The sequence below is a fragment of the Sander lucioperca genome, chromosome 21 (genome assembly GCF_008315115.2).
Source record: "Sander lucioperca isolate FBNREF2018 chromosome 21, SLUC_FBN_1.2, whole genome shotgun sequence".
NCBI lineage: Eukaryota > Metazoa > Chordata > Actinopteri > Perciformes > Percidae > Sander > Sander lucioperca.
This window is the reverse complement of record NC_050193.1, coordinates 12,398,290-12,423,872: the sequence shown is the minus strand read 5'-3', so window position 1 is coordinate 12,423,872 and position 25,583 is coordinate 12,398,290. Positions and strand designations below refer to the sequence as shown.

Here is a 25,583-nt window from a genome sequence, read left to right as displayed (position 1 = left end):
CTCCTGCAGCCTTTTTTCCTTTTAATTACTGTATGTGACATAAAATAGAAGGGAGATTTGTCCCTCTCCTGAAGTCATGAGGAGGAAGACATGATCTTCTAATGAGGATCACTCAAGCTATTTTGAAAAAAGTTCAAGATTGACGCTTGTCATTTCAAATTTGATTAGGCTTAGTTGTTAAAGATGGTAAAACAGCAGTGCAGGTGAATTAAACTAGTGCTGGCTCTCTGCTGAAATCACACGTGTGTGTGTGTGTGTGTGTGTGTGTGTGTGTGTGTGTGTGTCTGGGCATTAACGCAAGAAATTATACAACACATACATGTATGTGAGTGGCTCATGAATAACTAAGATGTACTAATATTGCCTTCCTTACCAGTTGATTTTGATTTTTGTATCTGTATTAGGCATCTCTTGAGGCAATCCTCTCCCCCTTTCCCTGTCCATATAGGTGTTGCACTCAATTCAGTTCAATTAAGGGAGTGATTTATTAGGCTACTGCTGCTGTAACACAAGCACTTTCCAGATGGGACAAAATAAATCAGTGTTCGCTATATAATGAGGAGCATGCCCCCCAATAAGCAGTAGTTATCTTCATTCATTAGGTCATTGTTGCCCATTTCCCTAAGTGTGACTCTTTCTCTCTCTCTCTCTCTCTCTCTCTCTCTCTCTCTCTCTCTCTCTCTCTCTCTCTCTCTCTCTCTCTCTCTCTCTCTCAGAACTCTTCGCTGAGAATTCTTCAACGAGACGAGGTTTTGACGCACCGGAGATAAATGAATAAGCCCATGGAGCGTGGGGATATAGAAAATATCAACTTTTTTCTCCATCTGATCGCTCTAAGTGGAGGACATTTGTAGACATTTGTGGTTATTCTTTACCCATGGATTAGTCAGAAGCGATCCGTGGGTAAACCTTCGTGGGATATTTTGGCTGCATGAAGAGGCTGGCTTGTTGAGGCGCCCCTCCATCGCGTATTCCACCGGGAGAAGAACTGGGCGCATGGTAAAGTGAAGCATATATACTCTCGTAGAAATGTTAGTATTTTAGCCTGCAGGTGATTAACTGTTGCAATTGGGCTTGAAAACAGACACGCCTTTTGGATACAGCGTCTGGGAATAACAAGTTCAGCTCTGAAATTGGTGTCGGAATGGTCTGAAAAGATGTGAAGTGTTCCTTGTGCCAATTTGGAAATGGAAAAAAGAAGATGCGATGTAAAAACATGCTAGATTGGACAAATATTTTTCTCCTGCTTCGTGGGATTTTTTTGCAGTGTGCTCAGTCAACGTGACCGTGGTCAACAAAAGTGTTCCCAAATTCTTTAGCGCATACAGCTTAAAGTAGAACACAAAATTATTAATTTTCTTTGACATTTACTGGCACGAAATGGTTGTTTGGGAGCCCCAAAGTTAAACTTGGCGGGTAAAAAACCCTGAGAATTGCCGTTTGATTTTTTTTTTTTTTTTTGCTTTCTGGAAATGTGAGTCCAGTGGAGACCAGTGCGCACCACACAGTCGCCAAGGCTGCAACGCACAACCCAATTTTCCATCGGGGAACCGGGCTTTGCATCGCAGCATCGCAACGACGTCCTCGCCTTTTCTCGCCGAAATGCCTCTGTGTGCACCGATTCCATAAATGGCCAGGGGATACTGATTCTCCATGGTGTTCACCGGCCAGGTGTCTCGGATAAGGCGAAACGTTGGCTGTTTTGTTCAGTAAATCCTGGACACACCTTTTTTAATGTCAGTCAAGGTAAGTTTGACCTATTTGCACCTCAGGTCTTTGTCTTATTATCTTATTGTCTTAGTATTAATGGTTCTTTAAGAAAAGCTGCCTGAAAGCGCAGAGATGAGGCAGAGGTGTTGCGTGTTTATTAGACCTGTAGCCTCACTGATCCGGCAAGTGATCTTTTTTTTTTTGGTCGTTTTTACCTTAACATTTTTGCAAAGAGCGTGCACTGTTCTTTAAAAACAAGTTGCCATGAAAATAACTCGCCGCAGCTTTTATCAAACTGGCATTGGAAACATTTAAATTGGCAATGGTTAATGCTTAGACGGATATTTTTAGAACTAAAAAAGTAATTAGAACCAAAAAATGTCTCTGTGACTACAGTCGATTTTGCTGTTTCTGTATTTCTGCAATACCTTATGTTATGTTTCAGCATTACACAGACTCGATGTAATCAAAATTACAACACATTTTCTTTTCTGGTTTAGTTTGCAAGCTATCATAAAAAGGACAGTAAAATATGTTTAGCTCTCTCTCTCTCTCTCTCTCTCTCTCTCTCTCTCTCTCTCTCTCTCTCTCTCTCTCTCTCTCTCTCTCTCTCTCTCTCTCTCTCTCTCTCTCTCTCTCTCTCTCTCTCTCTCTCCCACGCTGTCCATGGTGCTGAACAGTATTCTGTCACATGCTGGTGCACAAAGTTGGTGAGGGCCTCCTGTATTGTGTCTTGTATACAAATGAATTAAACATCAATCTGATGCAGCCAAGAATCAGCATATTTTACTTTTTAATTAATTAATTTAATTTTTTTTCAAGGCTGACAGGAAGACAACACAAGGGTTAAAGAAATGTGTCCAATTTAGACAGTGGTGCAAACATCTGATCAAACAGACCATGATCTCACTAGTGACCGCCTCCTCTCCTCTCCTCTCCTCTCCTCTCCTCTCCTCTCCTCTCCTCTCCTCTCCTCTCCTCTCCTCTCCTCCTTCTTCTGGATGATGCTTTCACAGTCATTTAAGAGTAAAGGGACATTCGTTATCATATATTTATTGTCTGGGGAGACTGACTTTGACTCTCTACCAGTGATCGCTTGTATTTTTTCTAGAAATGTAAGCTCACTGTCCTGCTTCACCCATTCATTGTAAGTGACTCTGCATAACACTGCCATCTTAATGTCTACAACGTAATATAATTGGATTGCACTCACAGACAAACACATTGCCCCTATCACTCCCAGAAATAGACCTCCAGTCTGCCATCCCAAAATTGATCTTTTGTCCATGCTGGTAATGGCAGAATTTCTGCTTATGCTGATCTAATCTTAAGGCCTTACAACATTGAAATGTGCTGGAGCTGCACAATGAGAGAGGCAGCTGGCTGTTGTTTTAAAATGAACTCTGATCCTTCGAACAAAGCATCAATAAGCCTGATCATTCATATCCAACCCCCTCCCTTCCCTTCTATTGATGTTAGCATTTGGCAGTGGTGTCTAACCCGTCTCATGTTGATTGATGCTATCATCAAAAGCACTGTTCAGGGTTACATAGAGCATTTCTGTCCAACATCTAAGTGTTGCTAAAACGACTGTCAGCCGACAGTCATATTGGTTTCTATCAACTCTGAAAATGACTCACTTTAATATGTATATAAAATAGTTTTAATATCCTATGTTGGATCAAAACTAGTGGAAACGCAGCATTATCTGTGACCCCCAGTGATGATCAAATGTCCTATTCTGGAAATGCGAGTGCCACTCTATACTGAGTTACACAGGATAGGATGTTCAGTACCTTGTGTCCTTGAGTCTTTCTTTCCAGATTTTGTAGAGTCAGGATCTTTGGCATCCGCAGAAGGGAAGTTAACAAATGATGTGCTGCTGGTAAAAGAACAAACACTGCAGGGAGCAATGCAAAAATCCTCAGAATGATCATAAGGACAATCAAGCAATGCATGACTGTGACATGTCTGAGTCAAAGTGCACTTGCAGTTTAGTTATTCATGAGCCACTCACATACATGTATGTGTTGTGTAAGTTCTTGCGTTAATGCCAAGACACACACATTCACACATAAGAACACACACACACACACACACACACACACACACACACACACACACACACACACACACTCGGACGTCAGGCCTGGCCTGTGTGAGTATAGTATTGTGCTTCTCCATAGGGGGCAGAGAGAGGGCATTTATAGTTCTTTTGTAACAGCAGCTCACAATGACCTGAGAGTAACAGGGGGTGGCACAAATAGAGAGAAATGCTGCCTGTATAGAAAATGAGAAGGAACGAAAAGCAGAAGAGGGAAAGAGTCAGAGAGATGCAAAGAAAACGAAAGATAGAGACGACAAGGAGATGACCAGGGGATAAAAAGAGGAGAATAACTAAAAAAGAGAAAGGATAACATGGAGTGAAGCAGAAGGCAAAAGAAAAGTAAAAAGATGAGGATGAGAAGGTACAGAGGGTGTAAAGAGAAGAAAAAGGGAGTTAGGGGAGACTGAGAGAAAGATGGAAGATGGATATGAAAATGACAAAGGGCTGGAGAGAGCACAGAAAAAGGGAGAGGGACAGCGAGTGGGATGAGAGTGGGTTTGCAGAAGGCTGGTATTATTCAGTTAGGGGAAATGATCGGTTTATGTTTGACAACTGTGTGGTGAGGGCAGCCACATACTGCGCCTTGAGAGCCTCCTGTGAAGCCCAGAGGAAAAGAGAAACGGAGGGAGGGAGGGAGAGTAGAGAAGAGGTTTGGTAGCTGTGACTGTCAATATTCTATGATGGAGAATAAAGAAAGGGGAAATGCAATGGATGGACGGACAAACACCAGCAGAGAGAGGAAGACACAGACAAGACACGAAATGAGAAGCATACATTGCAAGAGAGAGAAGCAAAAGAGAGAAAATTGATTACATAACACATCTGCATCTTAGATATCTGGCATAAGGTTTATTAAGAGTTTTCAGTTTGTCTTTTACTTCATTGATATTATAGGAATGTATCTTAAAAATAAAGCACAAGTAATAATTTGAAACAATACTCAGAAGAGGCTTTTTTATTGGCCTGCTTGAAGTACGTATCATACATCAGGTGGTCTTGACTTCAGACCTACCCCTCTCTTTCTCTGTGTCTCTCTCCCTCTTCCTGGAAACGTGAGTCACTGTGAATGCCACCGGCAGGAAAGGCTGTTGACTCATGTATACTCACCCACAGGCTCTGCTATTGTTTCATACAGAACGTGATTGTGACCAAAACAAGTCCATTTGATGATATAGGTTGTTTATTCCGCCCCTAACAGTGGCAGGAAGTCTGACCCACAGGAACGTTTTCCCTCCTCATATCTAAACCAGAGAACGTAACGGAGAGAACGGACAGTGTCGACTGTGTGTGTGTGTGTGTGTGTGTGTGTGTGTGTGTGTGTGTGTGATCAGATCAAAAAAAAATATATGGGTGTTGACAAAATAGTAAAAACACCTCACTTTTTAAAAAACTGATTTTACTAAATTACAATTACAAATGCAGCTGCTCAGGTGGGTCACATCAACTTGAATGGCAATTTTACTGCTGTAAAAGGAGTCAAACTATCGCTGTCAGAGATTCAACAGACTGTCCAAAGGCCAAATGAATATAATACATAAACTCTTAAGCCATTAACAACTAAAAAACAACTTAATGAGGCATGGGGCACAGTCTTGACAATTATGACATTGTGTCAAAAGATGTTTGCAAAGAGGAACAGCAGTCGCAGGTTGGCACTCGTCGAGAGGGATAGACAAACACTTAACAAGGCAACTGATAAACAAATTACAGACATATTAACACAGACCTGAATCAATGCCTCACTGACAATAAATCACAAAAAACATGATATTGTAAGCTTAAAAAAGGTAGCATTTCAAAAGACCTGTTGAAAATAGACAATCAATTAAAATAGAATGCAAACTGCATATTTGTCCGTCGCAAAGTTGCACGTGTGTGATAAGCCTATCAGGATGCTTCCTCTCAACCCTAATGGCCCTTCCCTTATATAAGAGCAGCAGCTGCCCTTTTCCTTATCCACTTTGACAACAGCAGAAGAGACACGGTTGGCTTCATTGGGACTTCTAGGTTCTTATCTGGATCAGCTTGGTTGCTCTGGTGGACCTGCACTGACAGTGTTTTATTTTCAGCTTTCTAGTCTGAAATGAACAATACATATTTACCATATATTCTATATGATTTATTGCCTCACTTAGAAGACATGACTGATAGTGGTTGCTGTCATACCTGGTGAAGAAAAAGTGAAAGATGCTGTTTTGTGACAGAAATAACCCCTAGCTTTTAGAATCTGAAGGCCAGTTAACCTGATTGTTGTTTTACTGGAAATATCTAAATACATCCATACACCACCCCAACCAACCATGTCACGCGGAAAGTGGCGCTCTTATGGGATGTGCCCCCATAGGTGTTTTTTTCGACAGCAGGGATTGCACAGTTTCCCAGCATTGGATGCTTTATGGGCTCATCACTAACAGTTATCAATGTATCTTTAATGACCACTGACAGTCAAAGAAAACAGGTTACACCCTCCTACAACTGCGATGGCTGCACCTGATTGGACAAATGTTTCACTGTGGGCTGTCTGCTCCCGGATTTCAAACTGGACCAACATGGCGGCTCGTTTGGAAACTTTTGCTTATTTTATGAAAATAGTTCATTAAAAATGTGTTTCTGAAAACATTTTTTGCGAGAAATAAGCAATGCAGTTGCTAAATCTGTCTTAATTTTAGATCGACAACGGTCGGTATAAAAGATTTTCTGGAGTTCTCGAGAGGCGGCAAGTCGAACTGGACGCCCCTGATTTGCATAAAGTAGCCTGGATTCAACTTTATGCAAATGAGGAGCGGGCGACTCAATGCCCTATTCTGAAAAGTCACCGCGACCCTACCAGAATGTATTGCCCGGCTTAAATAGACAATGAAGCATGGAAATGACACTTGCCAGTGGAAACGTACCATTATACTTTGTCACCTTACTTCCTGCTTTGCTCCCATCGTAATTACTACAACCCCTAGAGGCGACGTCATTATAAACGTAGTCTATAACCACAACGTTCCACTTCCGGGATGTCTGGTACCTTTCGCTTTCTTTGTGTTGGAATTTTAAACTCCGGTCGACTATGGTTGACTGCTCCTCAGATCTCTGCAGGGTAAATCCAGAAAGCTAGCTAGACTATCTGTCCAATCTGAGTTTTCTGTTGCACGTCTAAAACAACTTTTGAACGTACACATATTCCACCAAAAGAAGTTCCTTCGCAAGGTTATTTTTCAGCGGCATCGTGGTTCTGCCTGGTGCTTAGGGCCGCCCATGATGATTGTGATTGGTTTAAAGAAATGCCAATAAATCAGAGCACGTTTTTCTCCCATCCGGGAATGCTGTGTTGACTAGCCAGACCCTCCTCCGCAGTGTGGTGGGGGAAGGTCTGGCAAAGCGAGACTATTATAAACATAATATGAGTCGTAAACACAAACGACTTATGTGGCCGTTTTTCAGGAGAGGACAGTTTGTATCACTTGTTTACGTCTTCCATTCATGTGAGTACATGCACATGGTGTGTCCTTACAGTATCACATTTAATCTAGGTGCTTTCACTCAGTGTGCTCAGGTGCGACAATGGTTACAAATCCACATACATACGCACACGTCTGCAGCTTATCTCTGTTGACAAGCAGCAGTCGCCCCATCACAACAACATCCCCAATTATAGATGATTGTATGCCGCACAGCATGTGAGGGTGTGGATTTATGGTAACTAGGTGTGTATGTATTTAGAATGATGTGTTTGTTATGTCAGGGATTATTGTGCAGTCTTCTGAATTCATGACAGGTGATGGATGCTGGTTAAGCTGCAGTTCACTCTGTAAATAAAATGAGCTGTTGGATTAGGAAATGAAGGTTCAAGTTGTTCAGACAAATTCAGAATTGAGATTTTACCCTGACATCTTATAATACTGTGCAAGCAGACAACAGCATATTTTAAATATATCCATAATGATGTCATTGTCCTGATTTATTTTTCCAAAAACGTAAAGCATTGGTTTCCTGTTTATCTATTTATGTAAGGTAGAGGGATTTGAGTTAGTAATCTTTAAATTGCATGCCTGCTTCCCCTTAACTGACTAACCACCTGCCAATGATTTCTTTTTTATACACAGTACTGTGTTTTAAGAGTTTGACCTTTACATCACCAGTTGCATTGGGTTAGACATTTCGCTAATGTAATCAGGGTGTCCGTGGGGTCCTAAATAAAAGTAAAAATCTAAATTTAGGCCTTAAAAGGTCTTAAATTAGTATTGTGTTCTAGGTGTTGAATAATTTTAAACAAGTCTTAATTTTCCTTACGACCATGCAGTGCTACCTCTAATGCTCTTTTTTATGATTCTGTAGTGTTGCAGTTCTTTCTTTCACTAGTATAGTATAATTTCGCTGTATTACGACTACAAATGAGACCAACATTTGACGGATTTATTCTTAAGCGATACTTGGCTTGAAAAAATTGAATTTAGGTCTTAGTTGATGTTGTGATAAAGGTCTTGAATTTTATTCATAATGGTCTTAAAAAAGGTCTTAAAAAGTCTTAAATTTGACTTTGTAAAACCTGCAGACACTCTGGTATTGTATTGTAATTGACTAAAATTATAGATAATACCTGAAACAATTTCTACTTCACCTGTAGCTATAAATAATATATCATAACAGACAATAGGTACTCTACTGGTAGTAAAGGTAAAGTATTCCAATTTAACACAACTGAACGATGGACATTTGCATTTCACTAATGTGATGTTTCCCCCAAACTTTACCCACTCTAAACATGAATGTAACCCCTATTTTTGCAAATTCACCTTTACTCTAGGTTTGTAAGGAGCTAAGGAACATAAACTGTAATAACCATAAATGGAAGTGCACAGACAACAAGGCAAATTGCAAAATGAAACATTTAGTACCTTAAATTTGCAGGCAATAACTCAAACATCTGATTTACATAATAATGAAAATAAAAAATGGCTTTTTAAAATAAGAGTATTTAATTGTGTTGATAGTCTATAAAATCTGTTTTGTGATCACTTTTAATATCTGTTTTATACATCGCCATAAACAAATATAAACTCATTATACATGTGTTTAGAATGCATTATAGACACAAAGTGACCAGCAATTATAGAGTATTATGATACTTGACCTTATAAGTCATTGATTATAGTTATAAAGCATTATGATTATAAGTGCTTATAACTATACTTATAGAGCGTTATAATCAGACATCACACATTATAGCTGTGTTTATAATGCATTATAGAGACAGGCTACATAGAAAGTGTTACCAAAAGTTGCAGTATGCTGTTACTACTACCACTAGTGCTTAGAAACAGATAGCACACATCCCCCCCAATGAAACTGCTGCATTGTTTTTACACTTTGGTTTTGTATGGATTCAACTAGTGAGCTTTAAAGGTGCTGATAGGTGGACTTGGTTAGCTTTGGAAAGAGCCAGGCTAACTGTTTTCCTCTGTTTGCAGCCTTTATGCTAAGCTAAGCTAACCAGCTGCTCGGTGTAGCTTAATATTTACCACACAGATGTGAGAGCGGTATGACTCTTCTCAAAGCGAATAGTTTGCAAAAATCTTGAACTATTTTTTAAAGTTCCGTACAGTTGTGGTTTGTAGACTTAGACCATGATTATTATTATGACAGTATGTTACTTATTTTTGTTTTATATATCAGACAATTTTTGGCAATTTTTGGTTTTGAAAACCAAACTCTCTTCAGTCTGGTCTTACTTGCATTAAACAACCTGTACCAAATAAAAAAAAAAGCAAAAAAAAAATATATATATATATATATATATATATATATATATAAAGTGGATGATGATGACTAGTCACTCCTCTGGCATAGTACATACAAATAATGTTAGATCGTGGTAAGTGTGCCTCTTCCGCAGCTGTTTTGTCACCTGTCAGGGCTGACACCATTAAGGAAGGCCATCTCAGGCCCGGTCTACCGTCACTAAGCCATTTTGGCGGACACCACAGCCCGTCGTTCAACTCCACTCTGCTCACTGCTCAGTGATGTGAACAAATGGTGCATCCGCCATGAAGATTTGTGACCTTTTTGGAGTCAGTGTGGCACATCCTTAGCGTTATTGTCTTATGATGTCCTGCACGGTTGATTGCATGATTAATGGATTATTTAGCACTTGTGAGAGATACGTAGAGTAATGTAGTAGAATAATTTCGCTGGGAAATTGTTATCAATCATAACTTAGAAAAGACTTCTGAAATGACTCATCTGTTACTCATCTGAAATTATTTATGCAAAATGATTGACAGCAAATTATGGTAATTTTTACAAGGCAGTAAATGACATACAGTAGGTAATACTGTAGGGTTTATCGATCTTCTTCCAGGCAGCGCTGCCTGCAAGGCACTAGGATTAGGCAATGGTTATGGTTATTGTTATGGTTAGGTTTGGGTTAAAACGCAACGCCCAGGATGGGCGCTGCGAAGGGCACAGGCACAAGGGGACCACTGGTGTGAATAAAACACTTAAAAAGCTCATTAAAAAACTGGGTTCAGTTATATAAAAGCTGTTTAAAAGAAGGCCAGATATTAAAAGCAGGTTAAAAGGGTTAAGGTTAGGGTTAGGTGCCTTGAAGTCAATGGTCGCAGCGCTGCCTATAAGGAGACACCATCGAGCTACTGTAGGTTCATGGTCAACAAGACGGTAACACTTCAAACCTGGATCATCTCCAGAGATCATTCATGAGATGCCAAATGATAAGCTGCAGGTTAGGACTGTTTATATATAACTATTACAGTATATCTAACAAAAACAAACTTTTTGCTTACTGCCTACCTAAGAGAGAAAGAAAACAGCCACCAGGACTCACGCCAACCTGTTTTGAAGAGTCTGTTAAAACAGCAGCAGCTTTGACTGAGCAGTTTCGAGACCCAGGGACACATTTGACTGGAGTCAGGGAGACATTTGACTGGATGATACTAGTTATCTCTGGAAAACAGCTCTCTGTTCCATCTGACTCTATCTTACATCATGCAGGCTAAAGAATTGAATGCATCTGTTACTGTCTACTTGCCTGCCATTCCACTTATTTCCCATTCACAGCAGAAGTAGTTTATTGAAATGCATGATTTCTGGTCAGACATGAGATCAATCTTGCATCAACAGCAGTGACTGAATTGGTGAACACCACATTTTGCAGTGAGGCTGCAGTAGAATCATATCTGATCATTCTTTAAGATCAGTCATGAATATATGTGGACAAATTCACACACACACACACACACACACACACACACACACACACACACACCCTCCATTGTGTCTATCTCCCTAGAATTCTCTTTCAGTGGCTTGTAAATTAAGGGTATTACCATTGACTGTTGCGAGAGGGTGTATGTGTGTTTGTGCAGATGAGAAAGGCAAAGCAAACTTGCTTTTGGCTGGAAGCCAGTTATACCCTTTCACTGCGAAATGCTACTCTCCTCCTAACTATCACTTTTGACTACAGTTGGACTCCCCAAACTCTTTTCTCTTTACATAATCACTTTTAACGCTTTTAAGGTAAAAAACAGTAGCATGAACATATTGGACATTTTCATCAGCAGCATCCTTATTATCACCACAAATACACATCACATTCATCAGCAGCAGTACTGCCATCATCATCATTGATCGTTCATCATTATGAATCTAATCATAAGCATCTTATCTCATTTCATTCTCTCACTGCTTCTTCGTCAACATGAACCAGTCTGAGGTACTTAAATATGCTTCGGTTAACAAGAGAGGCCTGTCAGAAAACCATATAATAAACTATTAGCCATGTTTTATGTAATCTCCATAAATGGATATCTGCATATGAATGCAGAATCTGTAGGCAACGGGACGAGATTTTGGTATCAGAAGTGTTCTGGTTTCCGTTTGTTGTCCATGTAGTAAAGTCGTCGAACGACACACAGAAGAGGAAGTCTTGGCCCGGATATCCTCTGGCTACACCTGAACACCTGATGTAATGGCAGTTGTCCCCAGAGGCTAAATCGTCATCAGACTGAGACAAGATTGTGTTTTATACATCATGTGGACATTTTTTCTCTCTGTCCTATGAAAACCTGTACATTGTGGCCCCTTTCTGCATAATAGTGCAGAGGACACGCACGCACGCATGCACACACAGCTGAGAGCCGCAAGGCTTTAAATCTCAGCCCTCACTCTGTCTATTTGTTGATAAATTGATTGATTGTGGACGCGCGTGTGTGTTTATGGCTGCGTGTCTGTGTGTGTGAATTACAGCTGCCACAAATTGTCAAAGAAACACAGACACACAACCGTTCAATAGTGACTGATGTTAGTTTGTTAGAGTTGCCTTTCAATCTATCATTCTAAATGTCTACTAGGTACTTGTTTTCTACGTATATTGGCTGTATTTTAGTACTTTCCATTCCTTCACTCCTCCTGTGTGTATCAAGACAGATGCCCCCACCCACCGAACACAGCGCAAGTATTTGGTGATTAACAGCTTGTCAAATCACACACACAGCCAGTTTGTCAGGAAACGGCGTCATCCCTGTCATGACATTTGAATCGTGCTCCTTCTTCCTAAGTGTCACTGACATGTTAAAATACATTAGTCGAGGACCGTTGATGATGTGAGGTAGGAGTTATGCAATAAGAGTAATTGGTGCGGTCATACTACATGACATAACTTGAGCTGAAAATGGCATTGATGGAGTTTGGAAATGAGAAGCCTGGGAGCCTGAGTAAATGTGTGTGTGTGTGTGTGTGTGTGTGTGTGTGTGTGTGTGTGTGTGTGTGTGCTGACATTTTGAGGCCATAGAAAAAAGGATGTGATGTTGCATTAGATAAGTGACAGTACAGACTCAGGCCATGCTGAATCATTGTATAAAGTTAAGTGATAAAATGTCCACAGAGATTTTCTTTTCTTGTATGTGTCTGTGAGAGATAGAGAAAAAGTAGCTATTGATTTGGTCTGGTGATTGGTAATAATTAGCTCAGGACTACAGGAATTTATCCCATCTAATTTATCCCATCTCGTAAGAGATAATAGCTGTCTCTTTGTGCCTGAAATTACCCACAGTATCTTTAGTTAATTTTAAAGTTAAATAAGATACTTTTCCTGATAATACTGAGGCTGCTGTGCAGAGGAGGTTGAAAGATACATATATAGGTAAAATATTTCGTAGGAAGAAAGTATTGAAATTGTTCTAAATCTTGGTTGAACCTTCTTTCATCTTTTATTTAAACAGTCTATAGTCAATGAGATTGATTGTTGAGAAAGAGTCTATATCTGTTCTACATTGAATAACTCGTCGTTCTCCAGCATCAAGTAAAGGCATAATATGACATCACACAGCTAAACTGTGTGACTTTCTGCTTTGTTATGGCTGTCATCTGTCCATCTATCACTCTCTTTCTCCCTTTCTACCTGTCTGATCTCTCTCTCTAATGCCAGACGTGTATTCTAAGGACCAGAGCGGGGGCTAATAGACATATGGAGCTATTGTGGTTGTTGATGGTGATGATGCTGCGGTTCCTTTGAGCACCTCCCCGTCATCCTGATTCATTATCCCTGGCCACTCATAAAGCTACTGAACACACACACACACACAAGCAGAAATAGGGAATTCACAAACCTACACACAGGCATAAACTAATATATGCAGAGATACAGGCATACATGGGTGGAAATGCACTTATAGACCCATGAAGACATTTGTGTGCATCACATACTAAAACATACGAACACACAGCTACACTAAATGCAACACTAAGACATGCACAATCGTTGATGCAGAATTATTTAGAAATGAATTCATACACACTCACACCTGCATAAATACACTGCACTCACTCTGTGCAAGATGTGCTGACACATTGAAGACACTCTGTCCTCTTTCCCCCCAAGGATTCTGGTAATTAGATTCCTACAGGCCAAGTCTCTCAATTTCACTGCATTTAATTGGAAACACACACACACACACACACACACACACACACACACACACACACACACACACACACACACACACACACACACACACACACACACACACAGGCTCCACAGGTCCACGCTTGTTGATCACAAGCCGGGACTGTGCCACTCTAATAATTAATTTTTACACTGGCCCCCCTCATGCGCCTCATTTACCAATCAATCCTGTCTTTGTTTTATGAATTATATTAAGTCAGCCCCTGTTCTGTTAGGATGAGATGGAGGGAAAGACGAAAGGCAAAAGTCCTAGGGATGCATTCTTGTTGCACGGCGAGTTAAGTGTTCATGGATGAATGGGCCGCATGGCAGTGAGCATGTCGAAAACGTCTGCATGTGGGTGCACACCCTAAGGTATGAAGGAAGACACATAGGAGGAAGGGAAGATGTGCACATCAAAATCCACATTCTATTCTCTGAAAAGCATGCCACTGATTGACACTGACATCTCAGCCCTGGGCTTTCTTCAGGTTTAAAAGCTCTGGTGCATCTGAATCCAGAGAGGCATTTTGGTGAAATTACATTAGTTGATCATCTATGTGTGTTCAATACATAGACGGTCTCTGTAACATCACACATAGGGTTCTGAAGACAGACATTTAAAGAGTTGGTTCGCTTTGGAACTACTTTCTACAGAATAAATAGTCCAGGAGAAAGCTGTTCATCCTGAGTAACTGTGACGTTATTTCTGGAAAAGTGAGTTGAATACCTTCAAACCTGGCCAAGTAAAACAAAAGTCATTTGCATGGCAAAAAATACCACTAAGTGTAATTGAGAATATACATGCTTTTTTTATAAATTGGCAGGATGACTGTTTAAGGTCATCGGGGACATTGATTATTACATAACATATGTGATATCTTGAGGAAACGAGAGAGAGAGAGAGAGAGAGAGAGAGAGAGAGAGAGAGAGAGAGAGAGAGAGAGAGAGAGAGAGAGAGAGAGAGAGAGAGCTACTCCTGACACCTTGCTTGGCGGCAGCATCTGTAGAGTGTATACTCAACTGGGACAATGACCAGAGACCATCTGGCACTTACTTACACATACACACACACTGACAGAAGAAAGGGCAGCACTACCTAGAAAAATACAAAACATTTGGGCATAGATAGATTGATAGACACATAGATAGACCGACAGATACACAAACTGGTCTACTGAAACAGTACAATAAGAGACAATATGCTCATTAAGTGCCACATAACCAATTCCAATGCAGTGCCCCAATAATGGATAGGCGTCATGTAATACATTATTATTCTTATTATTGAGAACTGGAGCAAGCAATTAAGGAAGGCAGATTAATCTGTTGTGGATACAGACACAAGCAGTGAACTAGACCATGAAAGCTCTCTATTTTTGACGACACTTCACATCCCTGGAGAGGCAGCTAGCATCCTGGGGCACTTTCACTGCTGCCTACACACACATATACACACACACACACACACACACACACACACACACGTAGTTGTGCACCCAGGAGAGGAAGGCTATACATGGTTGGTTGAGGACGTGCAAATACACCTGTGTCTATATGTCGATATGCTTTAGGAACATGGACAGATATTGTGAGTACAACGCATTTGTCCCTTTCTCCCTCCTACAGTCCACCAACATTCTACTATTTACCCGACACCTGTTTGTGTTCGGAAATGAGCCACCTGAATGTTTTGTATTGCCATTGCTTTTCTTCAAAAATGACTATTACAGGCAACAGCAAAACCGATTAAGGGAATCAAGACACTTGTTGAGTTTTCAAAACAAGATAGCTTTTGCTTGAGTTGAAACAGAATGGGGACTTGTACAAAATGTGCAGGATGGGAATAATAACACATGCAAGCCCTGGCTCACATGGAAATATAACATACACAGACACACACTTGCATAAGTCATATACCCCTACAGGCACAATTCTATGCCAGGCAATAGTGTCTGACACTCATCAGGTGTTTCACTACTACCCAGTGTTTCTTTCTTTTCCTTTTTTAAAGGTTTCAGGCTAACACGAGGATTTGCTTTCACAAATGCACAAACAAAAACAAACAAGTGCTCTTGCAGTCAGGTCTCCTAGTCTGATATGTCTCATTTACAAAGTCAGGAAAACACAAGTAATGTCATGTTAGGCTGAATCGTTCTCACACAACAATGAGGCTCAACTGGAGTGGCCTTTGACATACATAGGAAAGTATGCGTACATGTGTGTGTGGGTGCATATGGTGATGAAGAGGGTTTAATGTGTTTCAACATGGGCTGTACTCTTAAAAAAGACAAAGGTCATTCTCTAGTGCAGTAGTCACAATCTACAAAAGTCAGATATGTTATTGAATGCCATCAGACACAGTCATATCACCGATACCGTCGACATCATCTTTAGTCTGATGCCTAACCTTCATGTGTGTGCGTGTGGTTCTAAAGTCCTACTGAATAATGAGATAGAGCAGAGGAGCATTAGTATTTTTAGCCCCGTTAGCTTCACAGAAAACTGGGTGTTTTGTGAATGGTAAATTCTCTCCCGCTCTGCCTTTTAGTCTGCATGGCTTGTTAGGGAGAACTGCAGAGGGAGGTAAAGAGGGGGGAGGAATGATGGGAAGAGAGGGGGAAAACTGAAGGGAAGATCTTGAAACACACACACACACACACACACACACACACACGTTGAGAAAAGCTGGAACAGGGAGAGGTGAAAATGAGTCCAGCCTGAAGTGTTGCTGTAGGGTGTGATGTATAGCTCTGTGTAGGCCTCACCTGTTTATTGTAGCACTGCTGCAAGATGAAACTGTGCCTAGGCCATATTTGAATCTTCTCTCTGATCATTTCAGTTCATCTCACCCATCCAATGACAATCAGGAAATTTGCGGAGCTAGCGGGCACTTACAACTACTGCAATATTATAATCAAATACATTTCAGAGTGCTCTACCCAGATATGGTCCAACCTTGGACTGAGAAGTCTGTGTCAGTGTTAACCTTAAACTTGCAACAATGTTTTGAAATGTTTTGGCAGCAGGAAAAAATTGTAAACTCAACATTGACATATGAACTTGTTTGCAAACACAAAAAAGCTATAAAGCACTGTAGAGTTGAATGGAACTGCAGATTCAGAAGCTAAAGCTATAGGGTTTGTCATCACAAGTGGCTTCCTGATTACAAAGTTATGAGTCATTGTTGTTATAAAAATATATATACATTATAGCAGCTTTAATGACATATCTATCCATTTTAAAGATCCCTTAAAATAATTTTGCAACTCATTGAACAGTGGCGCTTCTAGTTAAATCCTATTTCCATTTAAAAAAATCATAGATTAGTAAAAAAACAAAAACTGAAAAAAAGAGATGAATGTGATGCATGCACAATCGATCAATCTTTTGAACTGTGAGTCTGATCTTCAAACTGTTCAGAAAAGTCCACGTGAAAAATTGGGAAATATCTGGCTCAAGAAATTATAATCAAGTTTCTATGTTTGAAAATGTAAAACTGCATCAATATTAGGCTTACAGGCAGATTTATTTTTTTTACAGGAAGTACAACTGGCGAACCGCCCAATGAATTAGAATTAGAATTACTAATCCATCTGCTACTTCAGCACCATGGCTTTATCAATACACAGTTAAGGCCCCGTTTAGACAGAGCATGTTTGTTTTTTTCTTTTATGAGACTAAAATGTTTTGCGTTGCTGAGCGCCTTGTTTTTTTGCCGGAGAGCCCTGAATGCCTCGAGTTGAAAAAACTTACTGAAAAGTAGAAAAAAATCCCTGACGTCATTTAACTTCACAGCAAAATAACAGTTGGCTGAGGATGTGTAATTCAATGGTTGCCTAAAATAACAATAACTGGTCTGATCGGGTCTTCAACTTAAAAGGCAGTGCAGCGAGCCTCATGTTTTGCAACCTGCAAACATGCTCTGTCTGATAGCAGCAAGAAGAGGCAGTACGCTCCAACTTTACCTAAACACTAGTGAGAAAAAAAGGACAGAGAAAAGTGATTTCAATTGAATCATTATCTCCGCGTCTCTTCTGAATAAGCAATCGCTGGCAACGTTATTAATGTCATCACTCTGCTGCTTATTGAAAAGCAAAAAGCAATTCACACTGAGAGTGGCAAGCGAAAGACAAAGGAGGAAGAAAAAGATGTGATAGATTGTGAGACAGAAAGAGAGACATCAGAAATGATGGACAGATTGAGAGATTGAGATGCAGAGAGAAATGAGATGGATTGAAATGAGGGGAGACTTTTAAAGATCAGCAGGTGAATCATTCCTTTGATAATTGCGTTGGCTTTTCATTGCGGTGCTCAGAAATGGTGTTTGTGTGTGATGTGCCTCCTTCACTGTCTGCAATCTGGGACACATTATAAGCATGTGTTCAAGGTTGGGAGTCTTCACAAACCAAATACTCTCATAAAAAATGTGTTCACTGTGTTGTGCACACGTGTGTAGTATATGTATCATCATATGGGAGTCTTTCTTTGCGTGTGTTGCTGCCACCATGAGGTTTTATATGTCAAAGAGCAGCGTGACATATAGGGGCTTAATGTATGCCTGGTTTAGCCCTGGTCATTGTGAATGATTTCATACAGTCACACTGGATTAGTGTGCGCATTTTGAAAATTCCTTTGACATGTACAGTATATACATAAATCCTGTCCTTTGCATTGATATAGGGGTGACTATTTATTCAAATCTACTCTGAAGTGGGGTCTCTTTAAATGGTCTAACACCTAAAGTAATCAATCAGCTGAGCAGATGATGCACCCATCACTGGCAGCATGTGTCAGCTAATTGTTGACAGGAGTCGATAGCTTGGGTTTACAAAGGCAGGCTGCTTCCAACGTATCACCACATCAAAACGACGCAGAAACTTCTGCATTGGGAATTAACATTTTAAAATATGGATTTTTTTGTTTTTATTCTTTAAATAACATTTAAGTACATATTTTAAACATTTGTCTTCCTGGAAAGACTGCAACAGGGTGCTATACTGTCACTGACATGCAAGGCCAGAGGACATACAATACTGTATGTCAAAGGATGGAGGTGAGATCTCACCACATCACATGTAAAGCGTGCATATGTAGCCCACTACCTCACTATCATAAGCTCTTTGACAAATATGCTCCATGATGAATCTGGTCTTCTGAAAGATTTCAATATTATGTAAAATTAAACTGCATACATTTAGTTTGACATTTATGTAAGGCCATTGCTCAACAGTTTTCTCTGCCAAGGCTGGGGTAATTGAATTTTGGATGTTGCTTTGCCTACAGGCATCCATGGATTACTTATAGGGCATGCAGAGCACATGGCCACTTGCCCCAGACTGCCATGGGTGCTGAGTGCTTTACTGATTAATAGTAAATGACATATATGTTTATGATAATGTGCTTTCAACAAAGAGCTCTGCTATTTCTATTGATCTTTAGCCAGACTCACATTTCTGCATACTGGTTCAGCTGTCTTCAATAGTTTTTCACTGTTGGCATAACTAGCAGACTTGTTTGGCTGAATGAAGGAGCTAGTTTGCATTGGGTTGAACAGGTGGGAGGGTTTGGGAACAGAGCATTGATGTGATGACTGTAATGAATAAAACTCTCTGGTCAGTAGTAGAATACTGTAGCAGTCCTCTGTTCTCACACACACACACACACACACACACACACACACACACACACACACACACACACACACACACACACACACACACACACACACACACACACACACACACACACACACACACACACACACACACACACACACACACACACACACACACACGAATATTTTCCACGGTTCTTTATTTACCGACCGTATCACCAGAGTGTATTGTCTCACAGTTCATCTGAAGCTCCCTCACTCCCACCTGGTCCGAGGCTCTCGGTCACGAGGGTATGAATTCTCTCTGCCCAGCTTCTCACACAGTGTCCACGTCTTCTTTCCATTTCAGCAAAATCCCCCTGCTCTGCCTCGCTACTGCTTTTAAAAGGGAGAGCATGATTAGACAACTTGCTACAGCTGTGACAATCAGACCCTCCCTGCCTGCTCACCTGAGCCACCACCTCCTCCCCACACTCTCTCTCCCCCCACACCTCCACAAATACCTTGCAAGTAAATGTATGTTTACTACTAGTCTTAACAGCACATTTTAGGGCCTCTAAATGTGTAGTTCATACTATTCATTCTAGGTTGCAGTTATACAGTGAATAATGCAATCTCATATAATACATTATTTAAGACTAGCTTCAACATGTGTGTGTGTTTTTGTACATAAATCCCTAATTGTCAAGAATGTCAAGTGTTGTCGTATCAGTTTATTTACTAATCTAGTAGTTTGTGTGTATCTGAAGGATGTGTGCTGAATCCTGACTGGTTTCCATCCTAAAGCTACCGCTAATCACCTCACTACTTCCCAATGGACAGGCCCAATGCATTTAACCACTCCTGAGGGAGCTGAGGCCTGACAGAGTAGAACGGCCTCTCTGCCCACTGTCACAGTATCTCTGCCTTTTCTTTCTTTCAATTATTCTCCCAACCTTCGATCTAACTTGTCTTCTGTCTGTCTGTTTCTTGATTTCTATAAACTCTACTTTCTAGTTGACTGTCTTCTTTTCTTTGTTGCTGTCATTCGGTCTGCCTCTCTTGGTTCTCTGCTTCCTCTGACAAGTTTTAATCTAAATCACCCCTGTGGAAAAATCTGATCATTTTAGCAAAAAGAAAAGAAACTTTCACTTTCAGGAATAAATATGAGGAGAAATAGGAATAGGAAACAACATAACAACTGGGTTAAAACTGGCAAATTCAACATAGACCATATGAGTGATACTATTTAGATGTGCAACAGGAGCCAATAGGATTTATTAAAGTGTTCATGTCATGCTTTTTGGCTTTTGTCCTTTCTTTTATTGTGTTATATATCTTTTTGTGCACGTTATAGGTTTAGAGTTTACAGGTTTTTACAGTGAAAAAGCCCAAAGTCCACCCCAAAGGGACTTACCATCTCCAACAGAAAACACTGTTCACAAACTGCTCCAAACAGCCTCCAACCTTTACTTCCGTGTCGAATGTGCGTCACATTGTAAGGGACTGTCCATTATTTATTTCAGAGGCCACCAGAGGAGTTTTGGGACCTTTAGTCTAAATAGACCTTACCCTCCCTTCACCAGCAATACATTTTGGATGATCCTCCAAAATGATACGGAAAAAAGGGCTGACCCTCCCCAACAATTTATTGATGCCTTCTGTACTGGTTTACACTTGGCAAAGACATACAGATAACCATTGTGTTTTTTTACAGCCATGACATATGTGAATAAACCTCTGCATTCTCATCTTAGGCATCATGTTATGGTGTGGTGGCCATTTCAGTAGATTTACTCACTAACATTGTTGTGGAAACGCAATAAGCATGGAAACTAAATGCACACTTCCTACATTACTGCATTACTTCAAATACTGAGTTACTCATCTAGTAAACAAGTATTCACATGAAATAAAACAATAAAACATTGAGACCATTCAGCAAAGCACACTGGGTAATTCAACACTGGTTGCTATGGACTCGTCACTAGGCTTCCTCAGTCATTGTATATTTTAGCATATAGGTAAAGCTGCCAAAGCTGAACATTATCCAAAACTCAATTTCTCAGATGAGCGTCAATTTGGGAGCTTGCATGCTACCACTCCTTCCTTCTCAAATGCCTTGAAAAGGCTGTCGTTTATATATATATATATATATATATATAATATCACTGGGACCGAAAGGATATTTGAGTCGGGTATGGCTGCAGCCTAGAGACCTCCCGTCTCATGCCCTCCCGGCTTGGTGCAGTCCGCAGGCTTTGACTTTTCAAAATAAAAGCTTGCATCTGGTCCATTATGTTTTCGTATGGTGTTTTGGATGTTTTTGACCTAAACAGTACGACAATCATGCTAATGAATACAATTATTTTTTCATCAGATGTTTTAGTTACAACACGATGGAGCTAGCAAAGCAGTTTTGTGTTTATATGTGCGAGCGGGATTTATTCAGTTTGGGAAATCCCACGGTCTCTAAAGCTACAGTTCAAATTATCTGGCTGACTAAATAGGGAGGGACCCATCTGCTAGCGATAGGGGCCGAAACTGAGAGAGCTACATGGAGCTACATGGATAAATATGCACCAAACAAGCCACTTTGAAATGTTGCTGTTCTCACGAATACAAAAGTTGGGTGACCCTCCCCCCTAGACTAAAAAAAATGGCTGACCCTCCCCTCAACAAAGAATAAAAAGACATGACCCTCCCCTATTTTCCTCCGGTGGTCCATTCCATAAATACCAAACAGTCCCTAACATACGTTATAATGCTCGTCTAGCTGCTAGCATGGCACTCCCTCATGCTCTGCAACTGACTAGCTAGCAGTACTTACTGCGCATGTGTGACTCCCAACAAAGATGGTACAGAAGTGAGATGTCTCACTCTGTAGCTAAAACAGAGAGCTCATCACACAGGGTGAAAAGAGGCGCTGCAGCAATGTGCAGTACAACAAATATATGGTGTTTTCTGAAAATTAAACCAAATAAACCTATTCTGGTACAACCTCTAAATACAATTATGAACCTGAAAATGAGCATAATATGAGCACGTTAAAGTAAAATCAACAAGTCTAGATCAGAAAAGTTAAAAATAATTGATGTATACATTTTCTAAATGATTTACTTATAATTTGCATGTGCATTTTTGTTGTTGTTGATTTGTTTCATTTGCTTAATTTTCACCTGGTTTGAGTGAAACAAATACCATCATTTTTATCATACTAGAACTACAGTTTTAATTGCTTTCTTCCCAACTCTTTCTTTACTCCCTTTGTTTGTTGGAGGAAGACATAGTTCATTACCACTAGACTTATCTGTTTTCTGATGGTTTGCTCCTCTTTGTCCTGCGCAGTGCTATTGTTTGGTCAATTGGACCGCTATGAGCTGGAATAATTGTGTGGGCCCAAAATGTTCAGCTCATCGACACTGCAGAAACACTCGGTGAATCTCACTTTGAGTCCTTCTATTTGAACATCTACAGCAGCCTTTCTGATACTGAAGTTATGTAACGCGCACACACACACACACACACACACACACACACACACACACACACACACACACACACACAAGTGGGACAAGGATGATTCATCTAAATGAGCACCTGAGCATGAAACAGTGTCACTTATATCAAGGCCTGTGGCTTAAGTAAAAGTTAAGTGTTAAAAGTAGTTGGAGGTAACGGATGAAATGTACATATGACACATAATAATAATAATGGCGTAAATTGCTTTAAAGACAAAAGCAATTAGCATTTGTGCTCTGTTGTTTTGTGTGCTAGGCAATGCATTGTAAATTAACAATGGAGGTACTGAATGATTAACAAGCAAGGAATGCAACATACTGTACTATTATTTTTGTCCCCATGGTCATTTATTCATGGCTCCATTTTAGGAGATTGCTAAGCACACACAAATTCTGTATCTACTGCATCCTTTGCAGTTTGTGAAAATGTGATTCACTGCTTTGAGCAAAAATCATATATTTCTGGAGGGATAACCTAGCCCCCCTTTCTCAGTTTTATTTGATAATTCATTTCATGGATAAGTCTGTTTTCTTTGGACTCCATCAGAACCAAAATAACTCAGGAGGATTCATAATGTGCTGATTAGCTGAGACTACATAAAATGTGTTTAAATTGTCAGCCTGCAGCCGAGGATAAAAACTGGGCTCAGAATCGGCACCGCGACAGAGTCTCTGTTGACAGTGCAAGTGTCAATGACATAAACCTTATTGAAGAGGCCTACGTCAACAACTGTGTTTGAGGCCTCATACATCACTTCCTAGTCCTTCAAGCTGAGCACCATCCATCCTCTTTTGGAGCGTTCTCAATCTCCTTCTGTCTCTTATATCTAGAGTATTCTTTCACTCCATGATCTGGCACACTGCCTTTGATCTGCCTCTCTCGTGAGTCCCTGGGATCCCTCATCTCCATCTCTGTTCAGGTTCTCTCTTGTTTTCCTTTCACTCTCTCTCTCTCTCTCTCTCTCTCTCTCCTCCACCTCAGTTTGACCTTCAGTCTTCTCCTGGAAGGCCTCAGCTTCCTGTTCCCTCCCTCTGCAAGAAGCTGAAAGAGAAAACAACACTGTGGATTTTCTTGGATTAGCATTTCTATCTGATTTATCTTTAGCTAATTAGCAAGGTAATGCATTTTTTGTCTGCGAGTAAAAATGGAGATGTTTTGTTTTGCATTATCAAAGCTGTGTGGCGAGGTGGAGCAATCCCAAACAGAAGGCTAATATATTCCGGTATGGATAAAAATCCGTACCGGCCGTTGGACTACATGAGAACTGACACCATTCCTTTATCTAGAAGACTCTTATTCAAGCATTCAAGCAGTTAAATGACAGAAGTGTCTAAAGCCACGTCCACACGTACCAAAACAATCTTTTTTTTCCCTGTTTAAAATTAGCATTGAAACAGATCCATTTGTAAATGACTCAACACGCTACTTCATATTCCAGGCCTATAGCTGGTGCTGTTTCTGCTACAGAAATTCACCAGAAACGGAGAAGAAGAGGCGGAGGATGCGCATAAAGCTTGCAAGCTGTATACAAACAGACAGTAGAAGAAGAAACCAAACACAAGCTAGCTAGCTATATGCTACAGTGCCGTGTCGTTGTGGGCATTAGGACGGATGCATGTTTATGTTGGTGTTGTTGTTATGAGACGTCGTCGCGGGGTAAGAGGTCGAAGGGTAGAGGTCGAGGGGTTTGGCGATGACATTATCGATATGCAAGTATGCGGCTTCGCCGTCCGAATGAAGCCGCGAGGTCGGCGTTTTCGAATTTCGAAATTTCGGAATTCCGAAATTCGTTTTTCGAATTTTTTCACCCTGGGACCAGATTTCAAAAAAGTGTGCCTTCAGGCAGTGCGTTTACAGGATTCGTTTGGACGATTGGCCAAAACGATGCAAAACATGTGCGTTTGCACCCAAAAGCGTTTCCGTGTGGATGGCCCCTAAGGGTGCAGGGTTAGTTAATTTCACTGTGTATGGAAGCGAGTGAAGAAACATTTTCCTCAGGAATCACATCACAATATATGGGAACATATGGTGTCGTTGGTGTTTTATTATTATTGATCACAATATCTTTACTAAACTAAAACACACAGTCTGTTCCCTTCAAGTTTTATGAAACCTAATCTCTGTTTAAAAATGATTCCTTAATGGAGTATATTTCTTTGACAGTTGACATGAGTGAAAGCTAACTCAGTCGATGATCAAACGTCTCATTGTTAGCTAATACGCTAACATCTGTACAACTGCCTACACAGTATGGGACATTTTGGTTAGAAATTAATTTAGTCAGTGTTATTTATTCTTGTTCAGCAGTCTTGCAGAGATGGATAGCCAGGCAATAGATCATCATTGAGATCCGCGAAATGAGTTTCTGGCCTTTTGACTTCCTCATTACCTTTCTGTTCTGGATAAAATATTAAGTGACGCTTGTAAAGGAGCGCTTTGGTTTGTGAGTCATAGAAGAAATAATTTGTAACAAGACACCACTGAGACGGTGTAAGGATTATTACTTTATAAATCAATGATTATTAAAGATATTAATTGTGATTAATGGGACAATAAGTTATGATGGAGACTGTACGTGTATAAAGAAAGGAGCCGAGGTGAACACCTGCTGAGAGCTGATTCCAGGAAACTTACTGTTCTCTAGATTCTCAATTGAAAAGCAACATTTAGCAGCGAAAAAGGAGAGAGTGAGAAAATGT

At 40.3% G+C, this 25,583-nt stretch overlaps 1 long non-coding RNA gene across 1 annotated transcript in view; it reads left to right on the top strand.

Annotated features, from left to right (window-relative positions):
- Nucleotides 1-25,583, top strand: part of LOC118494112 — a 51,543-nt gene that overhangs the window by 7,900 nt on the left and 18,060 nt on the right. The window contains exon 2 of the long non-coding RNA XR_004896171.1: nt 717-1,746. This is a non-coding gene — a long non-coding RNA (uncharacterized LOC118494112). The remainder of the gene's footprint in view (nt 1-716; nt 1,747-25,583) is intronic.